Source organism: Branchiostoma floridae, unplaced genomic scaffold (genome assembly GCF_000003815.2).
Source record: "Branchiostoma floridae strain S238N-H82 unplaced genomic scaffold, Bfl_VNyyK Sc7u5tJ_1453, whole genome shotgun sequence".
In the NCBI taxonomy this organism is placed as follows: Eukaryota; Metazoa; Chordata; class Leptocardii; order Amphioxiformes; family Branchiostomatidae; genus Branchiostoma; species Branchiostoma floridae.
Genome location: NW_023365720.1, coordinates 18,313 through 30,607, shown reverse-complemented (window position 1 = coordinate 30,607; position 12,295 = coordinate 18,313). Strand labels below are relative to the sequence as shown.

Here is a 12,295-nt window from a genome sequence, read left to right as displayed (position 1 = left end):
AAAAAAGGCGTTCGTTGCATGTCTCATGATTTATGCAAATGAGATCCTGATTTGCCTAATTAATGTTTAATGATGTTTACTTTACATAAATTTAAATTTGTCACAATTTGGTTATGTCATTTCCACATTAATTATGCACATTAGGCCTATATTTGCATAACATATATCTGTTCTCCTCTTTCTCAGTTACCAATGTCAGATGTTACAATAGTTCTATCATTGTGGGGGTAGACAATTTCCTCATTAATTATGTAAATTAGATTCTGATTTGCATAGTCAACATTTAGCTATATGAAGCATCACTGAAGCTATCTTGTTCTTCTTGCCCGTTATTAGGATTTTAGGATTACTTTAGATATTTAGGGTATTTTATTAGGCTCTGCAATAGTGATACTGTGCCGCTATTCTTTCTGGAGTTCGTGACAATTCAACCAACTGAGTTGATATTGAAAAAAAGAAGAGGATGCTGGTTTGAGTATCTTAGTAACTTTTATGGCTAAAAATCACTGGCATGTCCAGAAACACAGTGGATTACTTAGTTCGTAGACTATTTTCGAAAACTCGTATTTAGCGAGCAAAGCGGTCAATTACATATGCACATAATTTGTCTCGGTATGGGCAGCGTTACTCAATGAGTTGCTTCCATCTCTGGTTTCTGAAGTTGTGATGTAAGGCTTCATATTTTCTTTGAGTCTGGGTCTACTCTAGAGTCAACAAGCGCCTTGCCAGGAGCAGGACGAGTTTTTGCCGTGCAGAAACCTGACAAGTACAAGCGGCATAATGTCAGATAGGCAGCAACGGACCCATACTGGGGACGCAGGTGCTGATAGGTTTGGTGATTTTCTTAGGAGGCTTGTTTCTCTTTCTTCCCTCTTTCTTGAAGTAATGCAAAAAGGTCTCTCTAGCCTACATAGTACCGGCAAAAAGTCTGATAAAGGTGGAGTATCGTTAGAAAATGGTATCATAATCGTCTAATTTTGAGAATCATTGATATTTTCCAGAACATAGTCAGATTTGAAGGGAACAGTGTGCATCTTGAAGAGTGTTTATGGTCGGCACTAGTAATATGCCAAGATCCTGTCAGGTCTTAAATCGTTTTTTTTTCGTGCTTTATTTTTCATTTCTGGGATTCGTTCTTGGATTTCGTTGTTAATGTAACAACACTGATTCATTGCTGTTAAACGTAATTGCTCTAGCATTTTAACAGATGACTGTAAATAGCTCTGTAATTTTTCCTACAAACGCCACACCTATGCAGCAGCCCCAGACTGATTGTTTTCCTACCATGTACATGAAAAACGTTTTCGCGTCTACTTAGGCCTACGTTTTTAAGTCCGGTGTTCCTGTGTTTCTTTGTACTTCTTGCTTTAACTTTACGTCGATTGTACTTTATAAACCCTTTAAAACCCCTCATAGACCCAACACACAGTCAAAAAGACATCAACTTGTCTTTGAAGTTTGGAAAGTCATTGTGAATTAATTTATTCAATTCTAAATCACATGTTGCTGCAAGTTATGTAACATCCTTTTTGCAATAGACTCTTTCTATGTTTTATCCTTTCTACAAATCTTATTAAACAAAGCTTCAAAAGAACAGAAAAGAAAGAAAAACTTGGTGGGAGGGTGTATTGTAAAATGCGTTAATATTAAATCACTTCGTGTTTTTTATGGAGGAAACTTTTGTAATTCCCTCCAGACGCCACACACATGCAGCGGTCGCAAAACGTTTCAACTCTGCTTAAGACACCCCTTTGTTTATTTCCATGAAAAATAGAGGTATAATTTTTGGTGTGTCCGTCTGTCTGTCTGTGTTTCTGAATATTTGTAGTTAGCATAACTTTAGAACCTCTGGACGAATTGTAATGACATTTGATATGTGGGTAGGTGATGGAAAGGCAAAGGTCAGGGTCAATTTTGGGCCCCCTGATGTGTGACCTTGGTACTGCAGCAGAACCTCGATTTTTTTTTGTATCTTTTAACCCATGCTGTGGATTGGTGGCAGATAGCTTTTGCAGGGGCATTCTGGTCAAAATATTCCAAGGAGCATAACGAAACATATGAACGACAGATTTTCAATTTTATCTCCATGAAAAATAGTTTTGGGTGTGTCTGTCTGTGTGTCCGTCTGTATTTCTGTGTGTTTGTTTGTGTTTCCGGATATTTGTGGTCAACATAACTCAAGAACCTCTTGATGGATTGCCATGATATTTGGTATGTGGGTAGGGGTTGGTAAGACAAAGGTCAAGGTCAATTTTGAGCTCCCTGGAATGTAACCTTGGTACTGCAGCAGAAATTCAGTTTTTTGCATCTTTTGACCTGGATGTGCTAGGGTCTTGATTTTTTGGTGGTAGATAGCTTGTGACGTAAGGAATATGTGGTATACGTTTGGGTCCCCTAGCAGGTTGCTCTGGAATTGCATGGCGTTTTTCTCAAAATCTTCTTAGGAGGATAATTGGACAAGGTAACGACAGATTTAGATAATATTTGGTATGTAGGTAGCTTAGATAGAGATATACATAATCAAGTGCAAATTATGCCTACTGGCACTTAATTTGCATGATTAATGAGGAAAATCTATATTTGTAGTGTTTGCCTTGAACCTTGAACCTTGAACGTGGACATCTGAGATGCCTTCACGGGTCGCAATGGATCCTTCGTCTCCACTCAGACTTGTCTTCCATGAGGGAGCGCGCGCGCAGCTCTACTGTAGAGATGTTGCTGATTTGTGTGTCCCTTTTAAGGTTGTTAATGAAGGTTGACTCAAATACCTGTCATATGTCCGACACCTTTGAACATCTTGTCAAAACAAAACTAGATCTGAATAGACCAATATTTGGGCTTTCTAAAGTGTTTTGTGAAACTTTCAGAGATTTTTTCAATTCTTGGGCAGCATGGAAACAATGAAATGTCTCAAGCTTCTTTGACATGTAATTTTTAGCCCAGCTTTGTAACGCTATAGGTGTTGCTCTTGTAATTTTTTAGATTGAAATTTGTACGATATATAGATCATTAGAATATCTATGTAATGCATTGTTGCAAAATTTGGGTTTGTTTGGTTATCACGTGGTTGTTCCGAAAAGTAGGCCACATTTTGGGTTTGACGAAAATTGTGAAGTGTAGCCATGTTCAAAGTACTATACCACCTGACATAGTGAAATAGAATTCCAACTCAACTTCTCAAAACGCCTAAAGTACACTCTGTTCAGATTTTCCCAAACTAAAAACATAACATCATTTTCGTAACATTATATCGACATCTTGGACTAAAGCATATAATCATTTGAAAATATGTCCATTATTACAACTGCGCATACTCAGAATTTAAGTCTAAGTATACTAAGGTTTGGAACCAAACCCGCACATGCAAGCTTTCTTGAATTTTTGCCACAAATGCCGACTTGCGTCGATGGGGATACATCCACGTCAAAGTGCTCACAAAACATGAATTTATATATAATTTCGCCAGACGCCAGACCCATGCAGCAGCCTCAGACTGATTGGCAGGCACTCGCCGACGCCGCTGCGCGTATACCCAACTCTGTCTACGCCCCCGGAAAAGGTAAAACGTTTCATGTCCACTTGTTTGTTTGTTTATTCTTTATTTAACCAGGGTAAAAGTACATTCGCCTGACGGCGTTTTTCAAAGCCCCCTGGGGGGAGAACCCCGAACATAAGTCATACATAAAGTTCAAGCAAACCAAATTAACTTCAATAACATAATAATCATACATGAAGTTCTATGAAACCAAATTACTTGAGTACCATAAACATAAAGATTGTACAAAACCAGATTTACCTAAGATAAGACAAATCATACTGCCAAACGAGTGATCGAGTCAAATGTTTAACCTTAACGTGAGATAACACAGGACACATAACAGAAAGAACGGCGCCCTTGTAAGTGGCAGAAATACTTAGATTGTAATAGTTATGTTTTTAAATATATTTGTAACCTTTGATGTGTATTAGGATAAAACAGGCCCTCATAAGTGTGAGGCATGGAGTCTGTCAATGAAACAGCTAATCTTTATGTAAATGCAAGTTCCTTTGATTACCAAGTTAGCAAGTTCGTACCGAGTCTGGATGCAAATGATGTTGCTTTAACCTACCTGTACATCAAAGGGAAGCCATATAGGTGATATGTTACATAGAAGTGTTAGGCCCACTTCCCTACTGTGAAACTGTCTATTGTCTGGGTCTGGAATTCTGAATAAAGAAGCCAGGAGTTGTTGGGTTGGAGACAGTTGGACAGAGGCTTCGGTCAGAGAAGGAAGCAGAGAGAGGGTCACAACTCACAGCTCCCGTGCGTGTCAATGGCATGCCCTGTGTCTTGCGTGTGTTTCCTAGTCCTGTAGTTTAAACGTTCCTCGTGCAGCATTCTGAAAGAACCTGGGGCCACAACATCGGCCCCACCACTTCTTACATTTGGCGACGAGGACGGGATGCTGTTCAACCACCATCTAGGGGGACGCTGCAGGACGAGGAGCCGGGTGGAACTGTTGAACGTGAGTGTGCCCATGTGTAAACTGAGAGAGAATGCCGTGCACACGCTACCTGACCCTTTTTGTTGGAGTTTAGCTCAGTTTTATTATCTTAGATCAGTAGCAAGAAGTATTTACTAATTTATGGTGTTCGTAAGTTGATATTGTCATTTAAAGTTGTGATTAGTGAGGATATGGCTTCCCTGTGTTGTTTTTAGCAGTTGTCGCTGGTACAAAAGTGTTTGGAGGTTGATTGATTGTTTTAATTTAGATGGTGATGTTTTAGTATAAGTTGGTTCACCGTTCTGTGTCAGTTATTAGCAAGTCTAGTTGTGGTGATTTTAAGAGGGACAGGGTTGTTATGAAGAGATAGAATGGCGTGATCACAGATGGAGACCTTGTTCTTGCTTATTTGTGAAAGTTGGGACCGACAGAGTTATTCAAGTTCCAGTTTTGTGAGCTAGGCGGATTAAAAGGGGACGAGAGAGGTATGATAGAACTATTATAAGCGGAGAGAAATGTCCAATTTAGGTAGGGAGGGTGATGTAATCTCTGGGGAAACCCAGACTTCGGGGGTTTGACCAAGGTCATTCAGGGGGTTACGTTGCCTGGGGTAGATACTAGTAGTATCTTTCTTCAAATGTTTTCGTCATTGTTCTTTGTACAGGTATGCTGTTTTTGTAGGTTTCTGGTATTGTTTTTTTGGTTGAACTTGCTGTGGTATTTTGTTCTTAAGTTAGAGATAGGAAACGCTTTGCCCTTGTGTTAGCGGTGTGATGAACTGTTAATTATGTGATGGAAGCGTGACAGTTAGGATAATTAGGGGACAGGAACGGTTGCACAAAAAGTTAGTTCAACACAGATGTATTGAAAGCAGTTTGGATGTTGTCATTGGAGATCCGAGCTGTTAGGGGAGTATACTAGTAATTAAGTTGAGTTAGGTTGAAGTTTAGTTTAGTTGAGTTGAAGTTTAGTTGAGTTGAGTTGATATGCCAGGGCTGCCCGGCCGACTGACCGTCTGGCGCATTCCCGGGTCAGTGCGGGGGTGAGTGGCTGGTGGATAGGGTAGATGTTGAAGATTCTGATCGGAGAGGACGGTCAGGTTGTGTGTGGGTGTTCTCTCTCTATCCCTGCACAGGTCACACCGAGCACAAGAGTGTTGGCGAGTTCATGGTCATGCCATGCGTTAACCATGCCTAACAAGACGGGGCGCGATCCCGCCATACCCTACACAGGGACTCCTACAGCAGTGAGAGACGCCGCCGGAGAACTTCCCCAGGAAGCCGGTGGGTCCGACCGCATCACCAGAAGGAGCGGGTGATGAGGACGTCGGTGATCGTGCAACGACGGGGCGGAGGGGGAGCCGCACAACCCAGAATTCGAACAGCAGCGGAGCGGATGATGTGAGAAAAAAAAAACAGCCAGAATGGGAGCTGAACTGACAATTCACAAACTGGTTTCAATTCGTCGCCTGCTAACTGAACTGTATTTAGTTAATCAATTCCACCAACATGTATTGTCCTTTTTGTGTTGTTTTGTTGTTGTTGTTTTGTGGGTATTCTACTGTGTAACATGATAGAACTGTTACTGTAGTACTCGCCGGGACGGCTCGTGGAAAACTTGGCGGTGGGTGTAAGTGGCAGAAATACTTAGATTGGCTTCCCCAAACAGATGTGCTAAAATGTCGGGAGGGGCAAACAGCTTCTCTAAAGTGCCAACTGTTACAAATATTTCAAACAGTTGCCATCAACATCAGGACATCAACTGTTCAGATAATTACCAAACACATCCAGATAATAGATATACAATATAACCAAGTACATACTAACACAACTTCAATGTAATGCAAGGCAGAACACAACATCTAATCACTTTCAGCTTTCACACTAAGTATGAAACCAATCCATCCAGCCGTTCTTGAGTTATCTTGTGCACAGACATACAAATACAACTGAAGATATTCAAATTGACCGGAATGGGCAAGCAGCTGCTCTAAGGATTCAACTGTTACAGATATCCTAAGCAGACACAACTAAAACTAATTATCATATTTAAAAAACTCGGGGTTCCAGAAACCGCTGTAATACAAATCACCTCACCATCTGCTTTAAGCTAAGCCCATTAACAAACACTTAAAGCACGATGCTTGTTCCAATATATCGCAGATATAGGGGTGATTTCTGATATTATTACATCAATTATAACGACAGATACGGCGCCCAAAATCTTATCGATTCGAGCTTTTATCACACCCCACCAACACAACAAGTATGAAACCAATCCATCCAGCCGTTCTTGAGTAATCTTGTTCACAGACAGAGACACATAACAGAAAATATGGCCTCCATGACATTTCATGGAGGTAACAATTTTGTCTAATGTGTTAACATTGCATCAGACTTTTTAGATTGTAACCATTTTTGTCTCTCTCTATCTTAAGTTGGACAATCCATTATAAAGTGGGATATTCATCTTAAATATCATCATAGCATGTTGGACAGTCTCTCATTGGCTGGTGTGTTATAGTGTCTACCATTTGGATTTGTAAGGAGTGGGCACTAATTCTTATTTTCGCGACGATATTGCTATAAGATTTGTTATTTGAACGGTTACAAGGTAATCTTCAATACAAATCTTATTCGATTCTGCAGTTAGTACTTAGTTTGCTTAGATTTCTTATTTCTTGTCTCCAGCCAGAGAGAAATGTGTCAATCAGGCGATTTTTGAATAAATTCCCAAACTGATTGGCATTCAGGGCAGGGTTGAGCCAAACAGTTTGGAAGCCATGTCTACATAGCATTTCTTTTACATGGACCGCATAACATGTTGGAACTTACTCACACGTGTGTGTTATAGTTGTTATGAGCACACTGTACAGTAGTCAGTGAAGAATACCATTTCCGTTCCAACTACAGGGCAATGACCCTAATTGACGATTGCGCAGAAGGTCCCCGGTGAGTCCATACAGTATTGATTTTTAAAGGTAACAGAAGATGTGCTTTTCTTTGGAAATGTTGGCATTTTTGAGCTGTATTCTACAGGTAAGGGTTGTAGGTTTTTATTATGTTGAAAAACCATACTTTCAAGCCTGTTTGGGGTGCCTGGAACAATAGAAAGAAGTTTGTTTTGGAGCTGTCATTCTAATGATGAGGTCAAAGGTCACCAGGTTGTGAAAGATAGATAGATGGTTTATTGCGCAACAATTGCATCAGTGACAATGTATGGCAATGTATATACAGCAAAAGGTACAGTCTAATCATACACAAAGAAATTAAACTTCAACAATTTCAGTTGTGTTCGGCTGCAAATCACGTGTTTCCGTCGGTCAGAATGTTTCCAAAAGTTGAAAAAGGACATTTTAGAGGCCGGGCTACTCTCTAGAGGCCAGACTTTGTAAACTAGCTTTGAAATTAGACCATTGTTGACAGCATTTCATCCGCATTCATTGTTCACAACTTAGAAATTATTTGAGGGGTTGCTATTTTCACACCGACATGTATGTATATTTCCGTGCACCCCGAAAATCCAGGCTACCCCGGGAAATGTGCCCCCATTCACATGTAATACATTTAATGGCAAAAAAGGGTGTCTTTTTCTTTTTCTTTTGAAACGATTAAATTTCTGTTAAGAGATTTTTACCATTCGAAAAGTTTCCAAGGGGACAGAAAATACTCACTACTCCGAAAATATGTGTCCCTATAAAAATAATATATTCAATAGCCAAAAGGGGACACTTTTTTTTATTTTTGAAACATTCATATTTGCTTAACTATTTATTTAGTCAAATTAAGTAGTCAAATAATTCATATCTGTGAATATTTTCACGTTTTAAACTGGACCATTGGAAGACTCGCCGACTTTCCGATGAGGGGAAAGAAATAGATAGTCGTATGGATGTATTTGGTGGCGTTTGAAACCCGTGTCTTAACGTCATTATCATTACCATTATAACTATAAGCCACCTATTCCAAATTCCACCTATTCCAGTGTTTAACACCTATTCCAGTGTATGTAAACTATCTAGAGAGCTTTCACTGATAAATATATTGTGCAAAGAACCCATAATGTGTCCCGACCTTGAAGTTAAAAAGGCAACCAACTAAATAACTTTATAACCACGTGATTTACTTAACCCTCAAGCACCCCACCTTTTTTTGCGACTAAAATGACGGAGTGGGGTCCAAACGGACCCCAAAATGTTTTGTTCATAAAATCTCAGTACCATTTCTTATCGGCGATCATTGTATATACATTGCTTCATTATCATAATTTATGCAAAAGTTCAGAAGGACCACGTTTTGCACTAAACCTATTCCGACAGATAAGGTAATTTTGAGGCCCTCAGCAACATTTATGTCGCATAACTCATGAACAGCTAGAGCTAAAGCTACGAAACTTTGTAATTTATTACAAAATATTGTTCGCAAAAGTTTTTAGTCAATAAAGTAAGTTTATCATTTTTGGGGGTTGCCATGGCAACCATATTCTATCAGGCATATTTTTGCCAAAATTTCACAATTTCAATGGTTTTCTTGGTGAACTACACCTGTTTTCTGACAACAATTAAATTCTATGAAATTCAATGTAATTTTCATAACTTAAAATTTATAATTTATGCTAATTTCATGACGTCATTGGTCAAAACCCAAGATGGCCGCCCTGATTAGGTAAATGCCGTCATAAGGTCGTCACATTACATGTTGATGACACAGAAATTTTTGTGAGGATTTATGTTTACATTCTTATCATCGTCTGGTAGTCATACTGTAAGTGGTTAAGGAGTTAGCCTCCAAAGTTTGTTTTAAAAATTGCACATCTTTGCTGGTGTCCGTTTGGCCTCAGAGGGACTGAACACAAACTTTCTTCATAATTTCCACACTATTGTACCAATCTTGCGAAAACTTAGGAGAAGACATATTGACTGACAAAGTCACGGAAGGATTTTTTCTTCAGATCAAAAATGTTCAAATGGCACTTCAAGATGTACGCCTAGGGTCCAAATCGACCCCACTGGGGTGTTTGAGGGTTTTAAGATGACTTACAACCTTCTACTTTTAACCTTTTATATAGAACGATGATAGAGAATAATCATGAATAAAAAAATAGAAATAGAAAACTGAATCGCAAGCTTTTTTTTTCAATACGTTTTATTGAAACAGCAATGTCACAAAATGTATTTGTACGTCTTCTTAACATGAATAATGCAGGTTTTCACAATAAATTACTGTTCGAAAATATTAGATTCATTATTAGACACGATACTAGTTCTATTTCCATCCCAAGTGACGTTGCCTTTGAGTTGAGATGACGAATATTGCATGTTGTGTAAAAGGCGAGAGAAAACAAGAGACAAAACTAGTTCAATCCAGAAAAAATTCAATCGTCTAATGAACTTCTAAACCAGTTTCAACTTGACTAAATTCCTCGATCGAGAGTCTCTCTCTTAACTTCGCATGTTCCGAGTGAGTTGTAAGTCAACAGATCATATCCAGTATTAGACACAAAGCTGCTTTACCATTCAAGTGGCGTTCTCTTTGATTTAAATAACATTTCATGTTACATGAGTAATACGAGACAAAAGATATTCCATCCGAGAAAATAAATTGCCGACCAATCGTCCTGTGGTTCTAAATCAGTTTCAACTTTACACAATTTCTTACTGGAGACTCCTTCTCGTTCGACCTTCTTCCTGATCCGCGAGTGTGTTCTCCACTTGTTTAGTATCCAAGTGTTCACTGGCCTCATCAAGTTCCTCCAGGAGCGACCTCGCCTCTTCCACAACCTCCCTCAACTCTGAGTCAGCTGGACGGGTAAAGGAAAGACAGAATTATCATGAGACAGCTGTACTGTGACGAATGATGATATAAGTACATCGACCCAGGATGGCACTGATTCAATGTGTAGTGCAGAAAATCATTGACCAAGATTATTGTAAACACTAAAACAGCAATGTCTGCGTTGTGGCTAACATGCAACGTCTATATTAAATCAACATGCCTGTCTAAATATTTGTGATGACCAAACGTACCATCTGCATCCAAGGTCAGACATCCACCGCTCGACCCGCTCGACCCCCTGCGCCTGCGCCGACGTCTCCATCCCTCGGAGTCGTCGATCAGCGTTGCCATGACAATCATCGTCGCCAGCATCATGCAGACAAACAGCTTCATGGTGTAGCTTCAGCTGATGTGGGGAGGGGAAACAAAATGATGATCAGGATTATTCGGCGGAAATGTATTTATCGTTGTGGTAAGCTTTAAGACTACCATCTGCCAAACAAACTGCAGGGATCAATCGGCCAAAAAAAAAAAAACCTTTCATATGGCTCTAGCTAACACAAGAAACTAGCCCTGTTCTGTTCGGAAGTCAACAACATATCAACCAGTCGACGAAGAACTATAAGATTTTCTTAGATTTAGACAACATTTCAGGCTTAGGTCACATTTCCAAACCGGTGCCCGGCCCGGGATGTTTAAAGAACAAAAAATCAAAATGTATACCTAGAAATATACACAAAATATGTCAATTAATCTTATGTTGAAATTTTGTGGGCTGTGATGTCTTTTATGTCATCTTTTTCCTCCCGAAAGCTGCCCGGCCGGGCCCCGGTTTGGAAATGTGACCTAAGCCTTACTTTTGGAACCGATTTGGATCAGTGATTTAATGTGCACGTTTTAAACAATTCCTCACAAAACAAGTCCATCTCTATTCCAGACCCGCCTTTAAGGGTACGTACAAAGTAAAAGCGATTGAGAATACTAAATCAAAATCCACAAAACATGTTGGTGAGAGAGTTTGATACTTACAGAATTTCTAGATATGTAGATCACGTCACGATGTCACTCTGAGGTCACGGCTGGCGGGAATGAATGAGGAGGGCTTGCGGGGACGGAAACATATACTCCAAGGTGTAAGACAATTATGCAAATGAGTCATTGTAGATGTTGGTACTGACTTAGAGACTTGTCTATTAAATACCGGGCTTGTCACACCCGCTTGAAGACAAGTGCGAAAATCGCACGTTTGTGAACGAAACTTGTCTGTCAATGGTTATTGGTGTCTTACTCACCACCAAAAGAGTAGACAACTTTAAAAAGAATGCAGTGACATGTTTATGAAAGGAAATTGTATGTTAACACTAGATATGTGCTTGACCAGCAACTATTGCAGGAAAGTAACAGACAACAGCTACTAGGTACCTATGATAGAATTGGATGGCGCGTGTGCGATCGAATGTATATGTGCGAAATCTGTTACGATTCACCATGTTGTGGGAAAATGTGTGGAAACGGAGAGTGGATTCTTTACCGCACAGATACAGACAATGAATGAAGACCTTTATTGCACATTTTTGCCATATCGGGCTAAGTCTATAACAAACAACAAATCCACACAATAACGCAAAAGTCTGCGAAAGCTTTAAGTTCCAACAAGTTTTATCTGATGATGCTCAGAGAAATGTATACGATAGACAAGGAAACAATGCACACAAAATATCGATCTGTTCTTAATTAGCTGCTTCTTGACCTGCTAATACAGTATAGAGATAGGACAGAAATGTGCTCCTACGGTTTTTGCTTGGTGATAAGTCTAACAAGGGGAAGATGCTAATTATATTGTGGTATGTATAGAAGATAGCTGGAAAGAAAAGGTGACTTTTTTTTCAGTACGCACAATAACATACAAGTGCGCGAAACTTTATTTGTCAAAGAAATGTTAAGCAAACAACGTACAGAATAACAGCATTTCTGCTCTAAATGACAACAATACAGTGACAAAATTGTGAACGACATTGGTTTAATAACAGGTTAATT

General features: G+C 39.5%; 1 long non-coding RNA gene across 1 annotated transcript; it reads right to left on the bottom strand.

Moving 5' to 3' along the window:
* Positions 1–9,840: 9,840 nt before the first annotated feature.
* LOC118407740 lies at positions 9,841–11,337 on the bottom strand. Its single transcript, XR_004830177.1, has 3 exons — positions 11,288–11,337; positions 10,510–10,664; positions 9,841–10,283 (listed from the first exon to the last, which is right to left on the bottom strand). It is a non-coding gene; the product is annotated as an uncharacterized LOC118407740 (long non-coding RNA).
* Positions 11,338–12,295: the final 958 nt, after the last annotated feature.